The 23,524-nt window shown below is 40.8% G+C and overlaps 1 protein-coding gene across 4 annotated transcripts in view; it reads right to left on the reverse strand.

Moving 5' to 3' along the window:
• The window catches only part of LOC139368600 (PHD finger protein 21Ab), a 75,341-nt gene extending 60,871 nt beyond the window's left edge, over positions 1–14,470 (reverse strand). For 3 of the 4 annotated variants that reach the window (XM_071107668.1, XM_071107683.1, XM_071107662.1), the window contains exons 1-2: positions 14,224–14,470; positions 11,684–11,722 (exon numbers count right to left, since the gene is read on the reverse strand). The gene's annotated coding sequence lies outside the window, so the exon portion shown is untranslated. The remainder of the gene's footprint in view (positions 1–11,683; positions 11,723–14,223) is intronic. The other variant, XM_071107676.1, reaches the window with a different exon arrangement.
• Between the last annotated feature and the right edge of the window lie 9,054 nt (positions 14,471–23,524).

A 23,524-nucleotide genomic window follows, 5' to 3' on the forward strand; every position in this document is an offset into this window, starting at 1 on the left:
CCTGGTTCGATTCCAGGCTGTATCACAACTGGCCATGATTGGGAGACCCATAGGGTGGCGCACAATTGGCCCAGCGTCGTCCGGGTTTGGCCGATGTATGCAGTCATTGTAAATAACAACTTGTTCTTACCTGCCTTGTTAAATAAAGGTTACATTTACCTTTTTTTAAGCATAAAGGAGGGTTCGACGGGCACAGGCGAAAACGCACTGCGTGACCAGCCGAGATTGGGCTGAGCAGAGCCCGGAACACCCTCTGTGGGGATAGAAAAGCGTGACAGGTGAATGAATCTAGCTCGAGACCCAGAAGAGGAAAGCACTGAGATGGAGTGAGACAACTCTTTATCTGGTTTCGTATTCAGCTTTGAGACAATACAGCAGAAGCATGGATGTATGTTACACTGCTTGTTCCCTATACTCTGCTGCCACCAAATAATCCACTGTAATAGCCGGTGGCTATTTTGAATTTGTAGACTGAGGTGCCTGTTGGGGGTACGTAAAGTACCAGACAAAAGGTGACACACCTACTCATTCAAGAGTATTTATTTTTTTAAATTTTCTACATTGTAGAATAATAGTGAAGACATCAAAAATATGAAATAACATACAGTGCCTTGCGAAAGTATTCGGCCTCCTTGAACTTTGCGACCTTTTGCCACATTTCAGGCTTCAAACATAAAGATGTAAAACTGTATTTTTTTGTGAAGAATCAACAACAAGTGGGACACAATCATGAAGTGGAACGACATTTATTGGATATTTCAAACTTTTTTAACAAATCAAAAACTGAAAAATTGGGCGTGTAAAATTATTCAGCCCCCTTAAGTTAATACTTTGTAGCGCCACCTTTTGCTGCGATTACAGCTGTAAGTCGCTTGGGGTATGTCTCTATCAGTTTTGCACATCGAGAGACTGACATTTTTTCCCATTCCTCCTTGCAAAACAGCTCGAGCTCAGTGAGGTTGGATGGAGAGCATTTGTGAACAGCAGTTTTCAGTTCTTTCCACAGATTCTCGATTGGATTCAGGTCTGGACTTTGACTTGGCCATTCTAACACCTGGATATGTTTATTTTTGAACCATTCCATTGTAGATTTTGCTTTATGTTTTGGATCATTGTCTTGTTGGAAGACAAATCTCCGTCCCAGTCTCAGGTCTTTTGCAGACTCCATCAGGTTTTCTTCCAGAATGGTCCTGTATTTGGCTCCATCCATCTTCCCATCAATTTTAACCATCTTCCCTGTCCCTGCTGAAGAAAAGCAGGCCCAAACCATGATGCTGCCACCACCATGTTTGACAGTGGGGATGGTGTGTTCAGGGTGATGAGCTGTGTTGCTTTTACGCCAAACATAACGTTTTGCATTGTTGCCAAAAAGTTCAATTTTGGTTTCATCTGACCAGAGCACCTTCTTCCACATGTTTGGTGTGTCTCCCAGGTGGCTTGTGGCAAACTTTAAACGACACTTTTTAAGGATATCTTTAAGAAATGGCTTTCTTCTTGTCACTCTTCCATAAAGGTCAGATTTGTGCAATATACGACTGATTGTTGTCCTATGGACATAGTCTCCCACCTCAGCTGTAGATCTCTGCAGTTCATCCAGAGTGATCATGGGCCATCCATTTCAATATTATCGCTTGCACAGTGCTCCTTGGGCTGTTTAAAGCTTGGGAAATCTTTTTGTATCCAAATCCGGCTTTAAACTTCTTCACAACAGTATCTCGGACTTGCCTGGTGTGTTCCTTGTTCTTCATGATGCTCTCTGCGCTTTTAACGGACCTCTGAGACTATCACAGTGCAGGTGCATTTATACGGAGACTTGATTACACACAGGTGGATTGTATTTATCATCATTAGTCATTTAGGTCAACATTGGATCATTCAGAGATCCTGACTGAACTTCTGGAGAGAGTTTGCTGCACTGAAAGTAAAGGGGCTGAATAATTTTGCACGCCCAATTTTTCAGTTTTTGATTTGTTAAAAAAGTTTGAAATATCCAATAAATGTCGTTCCACTTCATGATTGTGTCCCACTTGTTGTTGATTCTTCACAAAAAAATACAGTTTTATATCTTTATGTTTGAAGCCTGAAATGTGGCAAAAGGTCGCAAAGTTCAAGGGGGCCAAATACTTTCGCAAGGCACTGTATATGGAATCATGTAGTAAAAAAAGTGTTAAACAAAATATATTTTATACTTGAGATCCTTCATAGTATTCATCCTTTGCTTTTATGACAGCTTTGCACACGCTTGGCATTCTCTCAACCAGCTTCATGAGGTAGTCACCTGGAAAGCATTTAACCTCTCTTGGGTAGGGGGCAGAATTTTGACATACGGATGAAAAGCGTGCCCAAAAGTAAACTGCCTGTTACTCAGGCCAAGAAGCTAGGATTTGCATATAATAGGTAGATTTGGATAGAAAACACAAAAGTTTCTAAAACTGTTAAAATCATGTCTGTGAGTTAACAGAACTGATTTGGCAGGCGAAACCCAGAGGACAAACCATCCGGGGGAGGGGGGAATTGAGGTCATAGGATTTTCCGATGGTTTTCTATGGGATACTCTTATTATTAGGAACCTGGTTGCAGTTCCTATGGCTTCCACAAGATGTCAACAGTCTTTAGAAATTGTTCTGTTTTTCTTTTGAGAAAGTAAGTGTAAGTGTCACTCCAGGTGGACTCTACTGTTTTGATGCGCGTGAACAGGAGCGCGCTCCACGTTGTTTTTAAATCAGTATTAGAAACAGTTTATTCCGTCTTAAATTTGATCGATTATTTACATTTTAGGGTACCCGAGGTTGAATTAGGAACATTGTTTGAAATGTTTGGACCAAGTTTACAGGTAACTTATTAGATACTTTGTAGGCATGTTGGGCGAGTTGAACCTGGTGTATTTCTGAATCAAAAGCGCCAAATAAAAATTATTACATTATCGAACAAAAGGACCATTTGTGATGTTTCTGGGACATTTTGGAGTGCCAACAGAAGAAGATCTTCAAAGGTAAGGCATTAATTATATCGCTGATTCTGAGTTGTGTCACACCTGCCTGGTTGAAACATGAAAATAATTTGTTTGTATGCGGGGCGCTGTCCTCAGATAATCGCATGGTGGTGTGCTTTCGCCGGAAAGCCTTTTTGAAATCTGACACAGCAGCTGGATTAACAAGAAGTTAAGCTTTATTTTGATGTATAACATATATTTTCAAGAATGTTAAATATTTGAATTTAGTATTTTTGAATTTCGCGGTCTGCAATGTCACCGGATGTTGGCCAGGTGGGAGGCTACCGTCCCACCTGCCCATAAGAAGTTAAATTAACAGGTGAGCCTTGTTAAAGATAAATTCCACAAATTACTTTCCTTCTTAATGCGTTTGAGCCAATCAGTTGTGTTGTGACAAGATAGGGGTGGTATACAGAAGATAGCCCTATTTGGTCAAAGACCAAGTCCATATTATGGCAAGAACAGCTCAAATAAGCAAAGAGAAAAGACAGTCCATTATTAATACATAGTCAGTCAATGTGGAAAATGTCAAGAACTTTGAATGATTCTTCAAGTGCAGTCGTAAAAAACCACCAAGCGCTATGGTGAAACTGGCTCTCATGAGGACCGCCACAGGAAAGGAAGACCCAGAGTTACCTCTGCTACAGAGGATAAGTTCATTAGAGTTACCAGCCTCAGAAATTGCAGGCTAAATAAATGCTTCACAGAATTCAAGTGACAGACCCATCTCAACATCAACTGTTCAGAGGAAACTGCGTGAATCAGGCCTTCATTGTCAAATTGCTGCAAAGAAACCTCTACTTAAGGACACCAATAAGAAGAGACTTGCTTGGGCCAAGAAACATGAGCAATGGACATTAGACCGGTGGAAATCTGTCCTTTGGTCTGATGAGTCCAAATTTGAGAGTTTTGGTTCCAACCGCCGTGTCTTTCTGAGACGCAGAGTAGGTGAACGGATGATCGCTGCATGTGTGGTTCCTACCGTGAAGCATGGAAGAGGTGGTGCGATGGTGCTTTGCTGGTGACACTGTCTGTGATTTATTTAGAATACTTAACCAGCAAGGCTACCAAAGCATTCTGTAACAATATACCATCCAATCTGGTTTGGGCTTAGTGGGACTATCATTTGTTTTTCAACGGGACAATGACCCAACACAGCTCCAGGCTCTGTAAGGGCTATTTGACAAAGAAGGAGAGTGATGGAGTGCTGCACCAGATGACCTGACCTCCACAATCAACTGACCTCAAGCCAATTGAGATGGTTTGGGATGAATTGGACCAAACAGTGAAGGAAAAGCATATGTGGGAACTCCTTCAAGACTGTTTGGAAAAGCATTCCATTTGAAGCTAGATGAGAGAATGCCAAGAGTGTGCAAAGCTATCAAGGCAAATATATTTAGATTTGTTTAACACTTTTTTGGTTACTACATGATTCCATTTGTGTTATTTCATAGTTCTGATGTCTTCACTATTAGTTTTACAATGTAGAAAATACCACAAAAAAAACTAAAAAAACCTTAAATGAGTAGGTGTGTCCATACTTTGACTGGTACTTTAGCTCTAGAATGGGATGCAAAGTCCTGTCCCTTTTCGGAACCAGGAAATACCAGCCGTCCTGGATCTCCGACATAGGAACCACTTGGATTGCCTGCTCCTGGAGAAGGGAGGATATTTCCTCCCTAGAAACAGGCGCTGAGGCCTCGGGAACAGTTGACGTGATAACGCAGCAGAAGGGCGTGTGTCTGGATGTGGAGAAGGGACACTTAATTGAACTACTAACACAGGAGACAACACTTGACACCCATGAACACTGTGGAACTTGTAGCTGAAACTGTTCATGAACAAAGGTTTTCCTAAAGCCTGGCCTACTCTGGGTACAAGGGCTCTGGCGATCAGTGACGTACCCCGATTGGCAGTGCCACTTGTGGGTACTGTTGTCACAACAAACCTCACTCAATTTAGGTGATAAGATGTGTTCTGGTAACTGTCTGGAACCCAGGGCTGGACTGCACAAAAATAGACTTCATCATCGAGGTTACCCTACCGACCAGTCATAGGTTCAGGCAACAAAGCGCCTTGTAACCTAGCTAGGAAAGGGGCAGACAGTTCTTAAAAACAGACCCCTTCTGTGGTAACAGACAGGGGGTGATTTGTTATTGAATGAAATTACCAGGAATGAAAAGCATTTCGGGGTGAGCTGTGGGATAATAGCATGGTCAGGTCAAGATTCTAGTAAGGACGACAAACACGCAAATGAACTTCCCTGAGATGGTTTCTGACAGTTTGTGCAGAAGTTCTTTGTTTGTGCAAACCCAGTTTCATCAGCCGTCCGGGTGGCTGGTCTCATACAAACCCATGGGTGAAGAAGCCGTATGTGGAGGTCCTGGGCTGGAAAATTTGGGGGATCTTGTATTTCAGCTCATAAAATGGCGCCGGAATAAATGGCAGCAGTTTTATGGGCGCCCAACCAATTGTGCTATTATGTGTTTTTTCCCGCGTTATTTGTAACTTATTGTACATAATGTTTCTGCAACCGTATCTTACGGCAAAAAAGAGCTTCTGGATATCAGAACAGGGATCACTCACCTCGGATTAGACAAAGATTTTTTCTACAACAAGGAGGACGCACAAGACATTCTCCGAACACCCCACAGGGCTGACATCCCCGTTATTTGCAAGAGGAAGCGACACAGATGACAAAGAGTCGGTGCCTGGTCAGGACCCGGAGAAGGCGAGTGGGAAAGCTGCCGTTACCGTCAATACTACTCGCCAACGTGCAATCATTGGACAATAAATCAGACGAGGTATGATCACGAATATCCTACTAAACTGTATAATCTTATGTTTCATGGAATCGCGGCTGAACGACGACATGGATATTCAGCTAGCGGGATGCGATGCCCTGCATTGAACCAGCAAACAGGCAAAGAGTCAATGCAGGGCTAAGATTGAATCATACTACACCGGCTCCGACGCTCGTCTTATGTGGCAGGGTTTGCAAACTATTAGACGACAAAGGGAAACACAGTCGCGAGCTGCCCAGTGACACGAGCCTACCAGATGAGCTAAATCACTTCTATGCTCGCTTCGAGGCAAGTAACACTGAGGCATGCATGAGAGCATCAGCTGTTTCCCGACAACTGTGTGATCATGCTCCGTGGCCGATGTGAGTAAGACCTTTAACTTCTTGGTGACAGGGGGCAGTATTTTCACGTACGGATGAAATGCAAGCCCAAATTCAACTGCCTGCTACTCATCCCCAGAAGATAATATATGCATAGTATTAGTAGATGTGGATAGAAAACACTCTGAAGTTTCTAAAACTGTTTGAATCATGTATGTGAGTATAACATAACTTATGTAGCAGGCGAAACCCAGAGGAAAAACCATTCAGAATTATTTTTTTTTGAAGTCACTCTCTTTTCAATGGGTTTTCATTGGGAATCCAGATTCTAAGGGACCTTCTTGCAGTTCCTACCGCTTCCAATTGATGTCACCAGTCTTTAGAAATTGGTTGAGGTTTTTCCTTTGTGTAATGAAGTAGCCATGTTCAAAACAAGGGTCACTTCAAGTGTACTGTACAGAAAGATAGCGTCAGTTTTTTTCTTCCTGTATTGAACACTTTAAAAAATACCTAAAGTTGTATAACAAAAGTAGTTTGAAATGTTTTGGCAAACTTGGGTCAGGTAACTTTTGAGATATTTTGTAGTCACATTGCGCAAGTTGGAACCAGTGTTTTTCTGGATCAAACACGCCAAATAAATTGATATTTTGGATATATATGGACGGAATTAATCTAACAAAAGGACCATTTGTCATGTTTATGGGACATATTGGAGTGCCAACAGAAGAAGCTCGTCAAAGGTAAGGCATGATTTTTATTTTTATTTCTGCATTTTGTGTGGCGCCTGCAGGGTTGAAATTATGTTCTCTCGCTTTGTTTACTATCCTCAGCTAACAGCATCGTTTGCTTTCGCCAAAAAGCCTTTTTGGAATCTGACATGTTGGCTGGATTCACAACATGTGTAGCTTTAAGTTGGTATCTTACATGTGTGATTTCATTAAAGTAATTTAATTGAATTTGGCACTCTGCATTTTCTAGTGTCCCACATATCCCAGATAGGTTAAACAGGTCAACATACACAAGGCTGCGGGGCCAGACGGATTACCAGGACGTGTGCGCCGGGCATGTGCTGACCAACTGGCAGGTGTCTTCACTGACATTTTCAACATGTCCCTGATTGAGTCTGTAATACCAACATGTTTCAAGCAGACCACCATAGTCCCTGTGCCCAAGAACACAAAGGCAACCTGCCTAAAAGACGTCCATAGCCAAGAAGTGATTTGAAAGGTTGGTAATTAGAGGTTGACCGATTATGATTTTTCAACGCCGATACCGATAATTGCCAATACCGATTGATTGGCCGTTTTTTTTTTTTTGTAATAATGACAATTACAACAATACTGAAATAACACTTATTTTAACTTAATATAAAACATCAATAAAATCAATTTAGCCTCAAATAATGAAACATGTTCAATATGGGATGCTCTCAATGTTGTAAGAAAGCTAACGTTTAAGTTCCTTGCTCAGAACAAGGGAACATATGAAAGCTGGTGGTTCCTTTTAACATGAGTCTTCAATATTCCCAGGTAAGAAGTTTTAGGTTGTAGTTATTATAGGAATTATAGGACTATTTCTGTCTATACCATTTGTATTTCATTAACCTTTGACTATTGGATGTTCTTATAGGCACTTTAGTATTGCCAGTATAGCTTCTGTCCCTCTCCTCGATCCTACCTGGGCTCGAACCAGGAAAACATCGACAACAGCCACCCTCGAAGCAGCGTTACCCATGCAGAGCAGGGGGAACAACCACTCCAAGTCTCAGAGCGAGTGACGTTTGAAACGCTATTAGCGCGCACCCCGCTAACTAGCTAGCCATTTCACATCGGTTACACCAGACTAATCTCAGGAGTTGATAGGCTTTAAGTCATAAATAGCGCAATGCTTGAAGCACAGAGAAGAGCTGTTGGCAAAATGCACAAAAGTGCTGTTTAAATGAATGCTTACGAGCCTGCTGGTGCCTACCACCTCTCAGTCAGACTGCTCTATTAAAGCCTAGACTTAATTATAACATAATATCACACAGAAATACGAGCCTTTGGTCATTAATATGGTCGATTCCAGAAACTATCATATCGAAAACAAGACGTTTATTCTTTCAGTGAAATACGGAACCGTTCCGTATTTTATCTAACGGGTGGCATTCATACGTCTAAATATTCCTGTTACATTGCACAACCTTCAATGTTATGCCATAATTACGTAAAATTCTGGCAAATTAGGCAGCCCAAACTGTTGCATATAAACTGACTCTGCGTGCAATGAACGCAAGAGAAGTTACACAATTTCACCTGGTTAATATTGCCTGCTAACCTGGATTTCTTTTAGCTAAATATGCAGGTTTAAAAATATATACTTCCGTGTATTGATTTTAAGAAAGGCATGGATGTTTATGGTTAGGTACACATTGCAGCAACGACAGTCCTTTTTCACGAATACGCACCACATCGATTATATGCAACGCAGGACACGCTAGATAAACTAGTAATATCATCAACCATGTGTAGTTAACTAGTGATTATGACTGATTGATTTATTTTTGTAAGATAAGTTTAATGCTAGCTAGCTACTTACCTTGGCTTACTACATTCGCGTAACAGGCAGGCTCCTGGTGGAATGCAATGTAATCAGGTGGTTAGAGAGTTGGACTAGTTAACTGTAAGGTTGCAAGATTGAATCCCCGAGCTGACAAGGTAAAAATCTGTCTTTCTGCCCCTGAACAAGGCAGTTACCCTGTTGAGTGTAGGGGGCAGTATTTTGATGTTTGCATGAAAAACGTACCCAAATTAAACTGCCTATTTCTCAGGCCCAGAAGCTAGAATATGCATATCAGATTAGGATAGAAAACACTAAAGTTTCCAAAACTGTCAAAATTATTGTCTGTGAACATAACAGAACTGATATTGCAGGCTAAAGCCTGAGGAAAATCCAAAAAGGAAGTGCCTTCTATTTTGAAAGCTCCCTATTCCATTGCATGCCTTCCCTCCATTTAAAGGGATATCAACCAGATTCCTTTTCCTATGGCTTCCACGTGGTCTGAACAGTTTTAGACATAGTTTCAGGCTTTTATTCTGAAAAATGAGCGAGAAAGATCACATCGCGTCAGTGGATGGCTGGGTGCCAGCAGTGTTTTGCATGCGCCAACAGAGTGGAGCAGACATTTTCTCTCTCACTCCTATTGAAAAAGCCAAGGTCCGGTTGAAATATGATCAATTATATATTGTAAAAACAACCTGAGGAGTGTTTATAAAAAACGTTTGACATGTTTCTACGAGCTTTACAGATACTACTTGGAATTTTCGTCTGCGATGTCGTGACCGCTCGAGCCTGTGGATTTCTGAACATAACGCGCCAACCAAATGGAGGTATTTTGGATATAAAAATTATCTTTATGGAACAAAAGGAACATTTATTGTGTAACTGGGAGACTCGTGAGTGCAAACATCCGAAGATCATCAAAGGTAAGCGATTCATTTTATTGCTTTTCTGACTTTCGTGACCAATCTACTTTGCTGCTAGCTGTTTGTAATGTTTTGTCTGCTGAGAGAGATGTCTTTACATAAACGCTTGGTATGCTTTCGACGAAAAGCTTTTTTGAAATCGGATACGCGAGGTGGATTAACAACAAGCTAAGCTGTGTTTTGCTATATTGCACTTGTGATTTCATGAAAATTAAATATTTTTTGTAATTTAATTGGAATTTGGCGCTCTGCAACTCAGCGGATGTTGACGAAAATTATCCCGCTAACGGAATGGGTGCATCAAGAAGTTAACCCACCGTTCCTAGGCCGTCATTGAAAATAAGAATGTGTCTTAAGTGATTTGCCTAGTTAAATAAAGGTGTAAAAAAATAAATAATAATTTACATTTTAAAAAATTGGCCAGATCGGTGTCCAAAAATACCAAGTTCCGATTGTTATGAAAACTTGAAATCGGCCCTAATTAATCAGCCATTCCGATCAATCGGTCGACCTCTAGTACATACTACCTCAATCAGCCTGACTAACCGGTGTCTGTATGTAGCCTCGCTACTGTATATAGCCTGTCTTTTTACTGTTGTTTTATTTCTTTACTTACCTATTGTTCACCTAATACCTTTTTTGCACTATTGGTTAGAGCCTGTAAGTAAGCATTTCACTGTCAGGTCTACTACACCTGTTGTATTCAGCGCACGTGACAAATAAACTTTGCTTTGATGAAACATGGGACCAACACTTTACATGTTTTGGTTCAGTGTACAATAAACATAACATTTATTAACATCATCCAGTAGAACTTAAAGGAGTGAGATAAAATTAGATCTTTGGAAACAAGTGCTTTCATAAATGCAAGGCGCTCGTTTCACAGGAGCATTGTAAAATATGCTTACTCAATGAAGAATACTTAACAAATTTGGTTTATTTAGTTATTTACTTATATATTGAATTTTATTGTCCTACATCAATTTAATAATTTCTTAATTTTGTGGGTGCCTAGAGTGGCATTTTTCCACTGCTGTGGTACTGAATCACAGCAGAAATGGGGTGTGGGGCGGGCCGGCCCTGGAGTTCCTAGACAGACATGTTTTATTATTTATTAGACCAAATTAAAATGTTCATGCCTAAGTTAAATTAAATGAGAGGCATAGATTGTATTCGAAAACAGCTGTTTTGTTATGTATTAATTAAAATATTTATACAAATATCCTATAGGACAGGTCATTCGCAAATTATATTATAGAAATATATTTTGAAGTTTTTTTCTGTTTATGCGACTTGTTCTTCTGGGCTACATTTTTTTTTAAATGATATTCATTTGTGATATACAGCAGAGATGAAAATCCAACGGGAAATGTTTTGCTTTTCATAAACCCTGTTGCGTTGGTGTAAGAACATCATTATAGTTTATTACAACTTAACAGGCTAATTTATATTCTGTTATGGTGAATTACAATAATAGAAATGTGATTGAGCACCGTGGGTGGCCAAACGTATGCGTTACACACCCAATGCATTTGGATGTCCGGTCAATTTCTCAAATGTCCTGTAAATCAAAATCTTGCCAGTCACGTTGTCCGGAACCACATGTTCCTAACCGAAAACCTGACCGAGAGTACCGACTGAAAGGGAACTTGTGTTTACGCCAACTGCCCGCCTGACAGATCTAAAGGGACTGTAATTATGATATGCATCTGTGTAAAGCTCATTGATTCAAAGGCCCAGTGTATTACTATGCCAAAGAGACAGCACTTTAAATCCTGCACGACCGCCTTGGCTTATGGATCTGCGTGCAATGTAAAAAAAAAAAGAAAGAAAAATAGACAAATCCGTTGTCTTCTGAATTGGGATTTTTGTTCTCCGCATGCACAGGAGTAAATAAAACAACTCGGAAATGACATTCGCAGAGCAATGACTAAAAGCCAAGTTCACAAAAGCATCCATTTGGCTAGTTCCGTGGCTCAACAATTAATAGACAGTGAGAACCAGGAAACCAGCGAGTCTGTCCGATGCCTTGTTACAGCCGTCCAGTCCGATTGATTTCCGGGCCAAGAGAACAATTACAACGGGAGCTGTTGCAGTACTCACCACCTGGCAGTGTGACTGGTCTCCAATCTCTCCGACTCCCTGCAAGACAGGACAAGCAGAGCCCATTAGGCGTACATGAGATTCCCCACCATCACAAATGGGACTTTCAGCATGTTTAAGTTATCCCAATGTTGGAAATCCACCAAAGCAACCGAGCCAAAGTCACTTGTAAGGTGACAGTAATACAGCGATGCCATACTGAAGTATGTCATGTTAAACATGAGTGGACAACCTGCAGGACAAATCACAACCAAATGTGGGTTAACCAAAAATTAATTCTCATGTATGGTTGTGGTCATAACAGACAATAATATCACGTATAACAGTCCATCGGTAGCAGTGGGTCACAATACTAGCCCTTGGCTCCTTTCGGTTTCCCTACTTCTTATCTATACCACCTGTACAATCCAGTACCCATGCTTCCTAATGACAAAGATTGGTTTGAAACCTACTAGTGTGAAACGTAATCAGGAAATCTCACATAGTTCATTAGGTGGGCTACAGTTACTTTCCATGAAAGTATTTTCTTTATAGAGGTTGATTTTATGAAGCTAGAAAAGCTGAGTAAGTAAGTGTAATTTAAAGCTTGAGTCACTTCATAACAATTCCAGTGGCCATTCTACAGTATGGAGCCATCCTACAGACCAGCAGTAGAACAGTCTAAAAAACCCATTACTTAGCTTACAATTGGGGGTATAATTTCTATCAAATTTCACTTTCACACGATCTAAGTAATCTGTACGTCATCTAATGTTCAGAAAATAATAGATTACAAGACCATTTAAGCAGGTAGCCTTTATCAGAGTAACGGCATGCGGTTCAGTCTAGTAATTAACCTGCCGAGCTGAGACGCACAGAACGACAGCCACCTCATCTCCTACCCTGTCAGTGCCAACAGATCAACCTCGCTCTCTTCCATTCAACACGATTTCACTTCATTTATGCTAGAGATAGAAGATTACAACCTCACAGTATTGTTTTATGGTTTGGGGTTATTTTTCAATCCCCAGCATTGGGGATTGATCTAAATACACATGCACACTCACAGGCCTAGGCCTACATACACCCACACAAAAGGGACAATCCACTTTTGTTCAGTTCTGTGAAGCGTAAGGATTTGGAACCTTTATGATGCCTTGATGAGGACCTCATCGTACTTTTCCTAGTTAAATAAGGTTACCTTATAAATAAACTGTACTGCATAGACACATGACCTTACACAAACATCCTAAATGGCCCTCACTTTGGCCATTTTAAAGCATTTTGGAAGGCAAACAGTAAGCTACATTTTTCATAATGATTAATATAGCGTGCAGTCTATAAAATTACTCAGTGAGCATGTTGATTCGTTTTCATAACATAAGGGCCCAAACTCCTCTATATCACTATTTGGCCCGGCTTTGCACAATGCCATGCTACCAGTTGCATTGTCTTTTTCTGTCTGAAATAGATAACAGCGACTTCTCTCATTGGCTTGTTTTAATACCACTATCTAGTTAGACTGCTTTCAAGGCGCAGTCTCTTTGGATCTGAATAAGTTAGGTAGGTAGGTAGCTAGCTAGCCGGTTAGGTAAACTTCAGGCACCATCACATACCATTGAGCGCTAGGCCTAGGTAAGATGTGTATCAAAATAGAAATGTACCTAAGACATTTGAAATGATGGGTTTCGAATTGTAATGTTTTCATACTGAGCTAACATGTTATTATATAATATTTTATACTAACAGTATTTCAGCGTCAACAAAACAAGTGTTTTATAACTTTCATTTATAAGAGTACAAATAGCTAGCCATCTTGCGCACGTTTAATTCGACTTCGTTAGCCAGGTAACGTTAGCTAGAAATGGCTTGTTACATAGCTAGTTGGTGCAAACTAGAGAGAACAACATCACGTTGTTAGCCAATGGGATGGAGTCAGACTTTATTAGTTAACTTTCACGATTTAAAACTCGTTTCAAAAATGAGCTATCACCAACTAAAAAAAAGGTATACATAGACATCAACGTTAGCTAGCCTCTTCGCAAGCTAAAATAACCGGCTAGTACAGGTCGAGCTTTCACAGCAGCCAATCACCACAAGAGCAAGCTAGCTAGCTCGCTACATAAAACTGTCAACCCTAAATGTACGTTAGAAAACAAGCTAGCTGTCAATCTAGGTACCTAAGTAATTATAAAATAAAATAAAAAACACCGGTAGCATAAAATTAAGAAAAATATTTTGGATAGTTTCAAATATAACATTTGACTAAATTATCACAAATAGGCACGCGCTGGTGGTTACAAGTTAGAATCAACCCCTTTCTAGCTAGCCATGTCCGCTGCCCTCCAATAGCAGGGCACTTCGCTAGCTACAGTATCATCCAACTCCTATCATAAGAAATAGCTATGAACAAAAAAACAGTATCCTTCAAGCCATCTTGCCTATAATAACACACGACGATTTACGGATATAGGGATCAAATGCATGTGAAAACAATGAAAGTTTCTAAACAATGAAAATGAAACTTCAAATGATAATAAAAGATCCCAACGTGCACTTACCCTCCACTCTACTCAGCAGCAGTCCTTCTCTCCTCAGAAATTTATTAAATAAATATTTACAAAACAGCCCAATACCTCTCTACCGAATATCCGATACAATTATGATGTAAATATTAAAATACCCTCCATTGATTAGAGTCTGAGATCTCCGTAGTATATTTTTATTTGTTTAAATAAAATTTGTCCAAAAAGAGAGAAACTGAGATACAAAACAAGAACTCTTCTTCAATCTCATTCACCACAGCCTGAGCACAACTGTTATCAATGCGCTCAAGAGAAGGGAGAAGAAGGGGGTAGGAAAACTATTTTTAAATGTGACAATTGTAGCCGTTGTACCCCAAATCGATTGATTCATTAATATTATATCGTTGAAGTTATTAATTTTGAGTCGATTTTCGTCACAAGGTGAAACGAAAATGTGTTTGAAAAGCGAACTATTTTTTTGTCACGGTGCTGCGAATTTATTTCACTTTGCCTAAGGAACATGGGTACTACGCCTTCCATTGCCTAGGGAAAAAACCCGGATGTAAACTCAGTGAAACTCATCTGGAGAGAAGTAGCACTCGGTTCATAGAAATACGCGGAGCAATTTGTTGCTGTTTTGACTTGCCACGGTCCCAATCCTGCGCATTTACCCTATTTTGTCCTTATTGTCGATTGATGAAAAAGCACCAATTACTTTCGTCTCTTTTTCATAGCTAGTCAATCTGCATTCATTTTCAGTGTTGAATGGGCGTTCGACATAATAAAACGGTTATGCCAAGTATCAAAAATGCATGAAGAACCGCTGCATATGATTTCTGGTGACGGCTTCTGTGAATATGAGGCGTGGGCAAGCGCCCTTTACAAGTGCGCCATGTTTTTATTATAATTTGAGAATAGTTGTTTATGATACAGTGCCTTCCGAAAGTATTCACACCTCTTTACTTTTTCTACATATTGTTGTGTTACAGCCTGGATTTAAAATTGATTACATTTAGTTTTTTTTCAAGCTGGCCTACGCACAATACCCCATAATACAAATTCATACAAAATGAAAAGCTGAAATGTCTTGAGTCAATAAGAATTCAAGCCCTTTGTTATGCAAGCCTAAATACGTTCAAGAGTAAACATCTGTTTAATAAGTTGCATGGACTCACTCTGTGTGCAATAATAGTGTTAAACATGATTTTTGAATGACTACCCCATCTCTGTACCCCATACATACAGATAATTGTAAGGGCCCTCATTTGAGCAGTACATTTCAAACACAGATTTAATCACAAAGACCAGGGAGGTTTTCCAATGCCTCAAAAAGAAGGGCACCTATTGGTAGATGGGTAAAAAAAAGCACACATTGAATACCCCTTTGATCATGGTCAAGTTATTAATTACGCTTTTGATGGTGTATCAATACACCCTGTCACTACAAAGATAAAGGCATCCTTATGAACTCAGTTGCCGGAGAGGAAGGAAACCCTGATTTCACCATCTGTGACCAGGAGACCGATGAAGCTGAGCACAATTGGCCCAGTGTTGTCCGGGTTATGGGAGGGTTTGGCCTGCCGGGATGTCCTTGTTCCATTGTGCTCTAGCGACTCCTTGTGGCAGGCCGGGCGCATGCACGCTGAGTTCGGTCACAAGTTGTAAGGTGTTTCCTCCAACACCATTTATTTTTTAACCTTTACCTAGGCAAGTCAGTTAAGAACAAATTTTTATTTACAATGACGGCCAACCCCGGCCAAACCATAACCCGGACGGCATTGGACCAATTGTACGCCGCCCTATGGGACTCCCAATCACGCCCGGTTGTGATACGGCCTGGAATTGAACCAGGGTCTGTAGTGACGCCTCTAGCACTGAGATGCATTGCCTTAGACCGCTGGTTCAGTGCTTTCCACCAGACACCGGGAGATTAATTCACCTTTCAGCAGGATAATAACCAAAAATACAAGGCCAAATCTACACTGCAAGTGCTTGCCAAGAAGACAATGAATGTTCCTGTGGCCCGAGTTACAGTTTTGACTTAAATCTACTTGAAAATCTATGGCAAGACCTGAAAATTGGTGGTCTAGAAATGACCAATAGGCAAGAATTTTGGGCAAATGTTGCACAATCCAGGTGTGGAAAGCTCTTAGAAACCTATCCAGAAAGACTCAGCTGTAATCGCTGCCAAAGGTGCTTCAACAAAGTATTGACTCAGGGGTGTGAATAATTATGTAAATGAGATATTTCTGTATTTAATTTTGAATAAATATGGCCAAATTTCTAAAAACATGTTTTCAATTTGTCATTATGAGATATTGTGCATAGATGGGTGAGGGAAAACAATATTTAATTCAGGCTGTAACATGTGGATTAAGTCAAGGGGTATGAATACTTTCTGAAGGCACTGTATGTCAAGCTATATATATGTGAAGCATAATGAAATATTCTTATAGATCACTATAATGGTATAACTAAAGTGGATTGTAACAGAATGTCTCAAAATCTGATAGATTCCATACTAGGCTTATACAATATACACGTTTATGATACAGGATGAGTTACAGTAGAAACAAACTCATAATGTAGATCTCCACACTGATATAACACTGTTATATTCTCTCATGCATGTAATAAGATTTGTTTGTTCCTTCATGAGTTGAAAAGATCTATGCAATGGTAATATTGCAAAAGGTTTGAGCTTGTTGGTAATGAAGGAAGTGTTGAGAGGCGATTCAGCAATACTTGGAGGACAAATGGAATTAAATAAAAAGCTTCTTTATTGCAAAGAGAAGAACGATAGTTACTAGGAATTGTAACTCCAGTCATATGAGTAGATAGGGAGGCTTCGTTCCTATTGGTTTACCCTGCTGCACCAGCAGCAGCAGCATTGCCTGAGATAATTAATTATGCACACACCTTGAGGGTATGAGAGTACAGGTGCCCCAATATATTGAGGCTATTTCCCCTCAATCTCCCTCCCCCAAAAATATTTTCAACGAGACTCCTGAGATCGGGCAGGGCTCGAAGCCCTATGGGCCTCCACTTTTCTCATATAACTGGAGTTACAATTCCCAGTAAGTATCGTTATGCAGTACCAGTCAAAAGTTTGGACACACCTACTCATTCAAGTGTTTTTCTTTATTTTTACTATTTTCTACATGGTAGAGTAATAGTGAAGACATCAAAACTATGAACTAACACATATGGAATCATGTAGTAACCAAAAAAAGTGTTAAACAAATCCAAATATATTTTATATTTGAGGTTCTTCAAAGTAGACACCCTTTGCCTTGATGACAGCTTTGCACACTCCTGGCGTTCTCTCCACCAACTTCACCTGGAATGCTTTTCCAACAGTATTGAAGGAGTTCCCACATATGGGCATCTACGGTCCAACTCATCTCGCATCATCTCAATTGGGTTGATGTTGGGTGATTGTAGAGGCCAGGTCATCTGATGCAGCACTCCATCACTCTCCTTCTTGGTCAAATAGCCCTTACACAGACTGGAGGTGTGTTGGGTCATTGTCCTGTTGAAAAACAAATGATAGTGGAACTAAGTGCATACCAGATGGGATGGCGTATTGCTGCAGAATGCTATGGTACCATGCTGGTTAAGTGTGCCTTGAATTCTAAATAAATCAGACAGTGTCACCAGCAAAGCACCCTCACACATCCTCCTCCATGCTTCACAGTGGGAACTACACATGCAGAGATCATCCATTCACCTATTCTGCGTCTCACAAAGACACGACAGTTGGAACTAAAAATCACAAATTTGGACTCATCAGACCAAAGGATTGGTCTAATGTCCATTGCTTTTGTTTCTTGGCCCAAGCAAGTCTCTTCTTATTCGTGTCCTTTAGTAGTGGTTTCTTTGCAGCAATTTGACCACGAAGGCCTGATTCGCGCAGTCTCCTCTGAACAGTTGATGTTGAGATGTGTCTGTTACTTGAACTCTGTTTGGCATTTATTTGGGCTGCAATCTGAGGTTCAGTTAACTCTAATGAACTTATCCTCTGCAGCAGAGGTAACTCTGGGTCTTCCTTTCCTGTGGCGGTCCTCATGTGCCAGTTTCATCATAGTTTCTTCAAACCATCAAGCGCTTTCTTGAAATGTTCCGGATTGACTGACCTTCATGTCTTCAAGTAATGATGGACTGTTGTTTCTCTTTGCTTATTTGAGATGTTCTTGCCATGATATGGTATTTTACCAAGAAGGAAAAAAATTCCACAAATGTAACTTAAGGCACACCTGTTAATTGAAATGCATTCCAGGTGACTACCTCATGAAGCTGGTTGAGAAAATGCCAAGAGTGTGCAAAGCTGTCATCAAAGCAAAGGGCGGCTACTTTGAAGGATCTCAATTATAAAATATACTTTGATTTGTTTAACACTTTTTTGGTTACTACATGATTTCACATGTCTTATTTCATATTTTTGATGTCTTCAATATTTATTCTACAATGTAGAAAATAGTAAAAATAAAGAAAAACCCTTGAATGAGTAGGTGTGTTCAAACTTTTGACTGGTACTGTATGTCGTAAAACTCCACCCCATAAGGGGCTTCGTTCCTATTGGTTTAGGGCAAACGCCTATGTTGCCCAGAATGTACTCCATGCCGGACTCAACACTTCCCATCTAATGAGAAGGTCAAATCCAGCCAAGGCTGAGACCAAGGTTTCAGAAATCAGCTAAAGAGGGGTCGGAACCAAGGTTCCGGTCTAGGTTCCGGTCTAGAAGCACAGTTTCGACTGCTCCTACAGAGTTGTTTTGTTACTGTAGTTTAACTGATACCCGGCCCAGAAAGATAATTTTCATAAATGGCCACATAGAGAAGTCAGATTTAAAAATTCCTAATAAGATCACGTTCATCAAATTATTCAAATAATTGTAGCGGAGGTGTGGGCAAGCGCAGCCGAAGATACAGTATTAACATTTTATATTCATCCAATGTCTGACATGTTTTTGGATAGCATGATGACATTGTCGCTGCTCGCACTGCGTCCTCAGTGCTAGTATGCATGTGATGTTAGGGTGTTTAAACCGGAAGAAACCCAGATAGACTGTCCATGAATCAGCGTATGAGAAACGTGAGTAGATTACCTTGAAAACAGTCTGACATCTTGGATGCACACTCCAGTTCATATTATACCTCAGTGGCCGGAACCCAGTGTAAATCAGTGATGCCGAGCAACACGTCCAGCCAATCAAATTCCTTGCTTGGGCGGAGCTCCGAAGGTGCTCACCAGATTAGTGCCCAAGGCGCAACAGTCCGTGAGGACAAAAAAAATCAACAAAACAAGCACGGTGACAAAACATTTTGGAATGTTTGCAGCGCGCGGGTTTTCACAGCATTTCTCTGTTATTTCAAGATAAGCTAAAGCTGCAGCAAGAGGGGAGAAATGGTCTGCAATGCTGGCTATATCACAATCTTTTATTTTTATGTTTCTGAAGTGATATTTGGCAGTAAAGGCTAGCATCAGGGACAAGAAGTAGCTAGGCACACTGAAGTTTGTTTTGAGAAAAGTCAGCTAACCTTGTAAACTACCTATGTATAACTAACTAGCTAGCTAAGTTAGAAATTAAATTTTAAAGATTATAAATCCAACAAAATGTTCATGAATATTATTATTTCTTATGAGCCTAAGACGTTTGGGGGGGTCATACCATGGATCATTTAGCTACAAAACTACCTCCATACTACCATACATTTTTTAAACGGTTACCTTCAGACGAGTCATGTGATACTTGTGGGGTTCGTAGAGCAAAACGGAAAACACCATCATTCAGACGCTATAGACGTTTTCGCAAGAAGACCGATTTTCGGGATGTCTCATGGTCTGACAAACACCGCTGTAGCTTGTCCACCTTCCACCGAGATGCGGAAGGCCGCCATATGTGGTTACGGTGGATTGAGACGCAGCCCATGGAAGAAAACATCTCTAGTTTAAATTGACGGATTTTGATGGGGATTTATTCATTATGTTACTTAGATTGACGCGTCGGTGCGTCAATAGATTCTAGGGGATATTATTGACCTTAAAGGTTAGCCGTGTTAGCCCAGTCACTAGCTTATCCAGGATCAGTGATACATAGAGAAACCATGTACTGTCTATGGGAATAACTGCAATCATTTCCCAGGCAACATTGCTGAAATTAATTAAATAAAATGCTCATAAAATGCTACCTGTAATGCTTATCTCCCGTAGCCTGATTGTCATCTTATTTTCATACTGTACCTAACTTACAAGGGTTGGATTTGCACTAAACCATTTTATATGTCAGCACTTATAAAGCCATGTACAAAAATCATACATTGTCTACTGGTATCATATTAAATTTAGAACATATATCTCAACATGTAAACAATGTGTGAGTTTAGCTATTCTCTGCTTCAGATGACAGAAGGCCAGTAATGCCATCATGTTGTAAGGCCTATGACTGCATTGGTGATGCATGCCATATGATAAGCTGCTAAATTGATTCACATAGCTGATATACTGAGAGAGAGAGCGTGACAATCAAATAAATCAGATTGAAGATCTTACAACTAGACAAAAAGGCAATGAATGAACAGAGACATATAGGTTGGTGGAAGTTATCCAACTATGTAGGTGTTCGGTGTTATGTTGAATATAATAAACTACATTTATCAATCTGACTCCAATATTATGTGGAAAAAATACAAAAGGCCCTGTGCATCTCTGGAAGAATCTAGTCAATGAAGTGAGCCTTCTCTCCCCTCTCAGTATGACTACAATGAACATGTGTCCAACATTGATCGTTACGCGATTATTAAGAGGCTGGACACAAATAGATAATCCTGGCGACCAATGTTCTAGCATTAATTTATTGAGGCATATGTAGTGTATATAACAACTACCAATAGACCTACTAAGTGTATAATCAAATAATTACTCTAATATGAGGAATGCATTCACTCAATTCAACTAATATAATTTATTGGTCATGAAAGAATTAACTCAAAAAATTACAGTGTACATGATATATTTCAGCCTACTTATAGTAAATTACTATCACCAATAGGCTAAGACGTTACGTGGTTACACTTACACGTGTCTTCAGTTCAGAATAATCTCTAAGAACTACAATACCGTTCAAAAGTTTGGGGTCACTTAGACTTCAAATCAAATCCAATCCAATCCAATCAAATCAAACATTTTTTGTCACATACACATGGTTAGCAGATGTTAATGCGAGTGTAGCGAAATGCTTGTGCTTCTAGTTCCGACAATGCAGTAATAACCAACAAGTAATCTAGCTAACAATTCCAAAACTACTACCTTATAGACACAAGTGTAAGGGGATAAAGAATATGTACATAAAGATATATGAATGAGTGATGGTACAGAGCGGCATAGGCAAGATACAGTAGATGGTATTGAGTGCAGTATATGCATATGAGATGAGTATGTAAACAAAGTGGCATAGTTAAAGTGGCTAGTGATACATGTATTACATAAAGATGCAGTAGATGATGTAGAGTACAGTATATACATATACATATGAGATGAATAATGTAGGGTATGTAGACATTATATTAGGTAGCATTGTTTAAAGTGGCTAGTGATATATTTTACATCATTCCCCATCAATTCCCATTATTAAAGTGGCTGGAGTTGAGTCAGTGTGTTGGCAGCAGCCACTCAATGTTAGTGGTGGCTGTTTAACAGTCTGATGGCCTTGAGATAGAAGCTGTTTTTCAGTCTCTCGGTCCCAGCTTTGATGCCGTACCAGGCGGTGATACAGCCCGACAGGATGCTCTCGATTGTGCATCTGTAGAAGTTTGTGAGTGCTTTTGGTGACAAGCCAAATTTCTTCAGCCTCCTGAGGTTGAAGAGGCGCTGCTGCGCCGTCTTCACGATGCTGTCTGTGTGGGTGGACCAATTCAGTTTGTCTGTGATGTGTACACCGAGGAACTTAAAACTTACTACCCTCTCCACTACTGTTCCATCGATGTGGATAGGGGGGTGTTCCCTCTGCTGTTTCCTGAAGTCCACAATCATCTCCTTAGTTTTGTTGACGTTGAGTGTGAGGTTATTTTCCTGACACCACACTCCAAGGGCCCTCACCTCCTCCCTGTAGGCCGTCTCGTCGTTGTTGGTAATCAAGCCTACCACTGTTGTGTCGTCCGCAAACTTGATGATTGAGTTGGAGGCGTGCGTGGCCACGCAGTCGTGGGTGAACAGGGAGTACAGGAGAGGGCTCAGAACGCACCCTTGTGGGGCCCCAGTGTTGAGGATCAGCGGGGTGGAAATGTTGTTGCCTACCCTCACCACCTGGGGGCGGCCCGTCAGGAAGTCCAGTACCCAGTTGCACAGGGCGGGGTCGAGACCCAGGGTCTCGAGCTTGATGACGAGCTTGGAGGGCACTATGGTGTTAAATGCCGAGCTGTAGTCGATGAACAGCATTCTCACATAGGTATTCCTCTTGTCCAGATGGGTTAGGGCAGTGTGCAGTGTGGTTGAGATTGCATCGTCTGTGGACCTATTTGGGCGGTAAGCAAATTGGAGTGGGTCTAGGGTGTCAGGTAGGGTGGAGGTGATATGGTCCTTGACTAGTCTCTCAAAGCACTTCATGATGACGGAAGTGAGTGCTACGGGGCGGTAGTCGTTTAGCTCAGTTACCTTAGCTTTCTTGGGAACAGGAACAATGGTGGCCCTCTTGAAGCATGTGGGAACGACAGACTGGGATAGGGATTGATTGAATATGTCCGTAAACACATCAGCCAGCTGGTCTGCGCATGCTCTGTGGGCGCGGCTGGGGATGCCGTCTGGGCCTGCAGCCTTGCGAGGGTTGACAAGTTTAAATGTTTTTCTCACGTCGGCTGCAGTGAAGGAGAGTCCGCATGTTTTAGTTGCGGGCCGTGTCAGTGGCACTGTATTGTCCTCAAAGCGGGCAAAAAAGTTATTTAGTCTGCCTGGGAGCAAGACATCCTGGTCCGTGACGGGGCTGGTTTTCTTTTTGTAATCCGTGATTGACTGTAGACTCTGTCACATACCTCTTGTGTCTGAGCCGTTGAATTGAGATTCTACTTTGTCTCTATACTGACGCTTAGCTTGTTTGATTGCCTTGAGGAGGGAATAGTTACACTGTTTGTATTCGGTCATGTTTCCGGTCACCGTGCCCTGATTAAAAGCAGTGGTTCGGGCTTTCAGTTTCACGCGAATGCTGCCATCAATCCACGGTTTCTGGTTTGGGAATGTTTTAATCGTTGGGAACAACATCTTCAACGCACGTTCTAATGAACTCGCTCACCGAATCAGCGTATTCGTCAATGTTGTTGTCTGACGCAATACGAAACATATGGAA

Source organism: Oncorhynchus clarkii, chromosome 2, assembly GCF_045791955.1.
Source record: "Oncorhynchus clarkii lewisi isolate Uvic-CL-2024 chromosome 2, UVic_Ocla_1.0, whole genome shotgun sequence".
In the NCBI taxonomy this organism is placed as follows: Eukaryota; Metazoa; Chordata; class Actinopteri; order Salmoniformes; family Salmonidae; genus Oncorhynchus; species Oncorhynchus clarkii.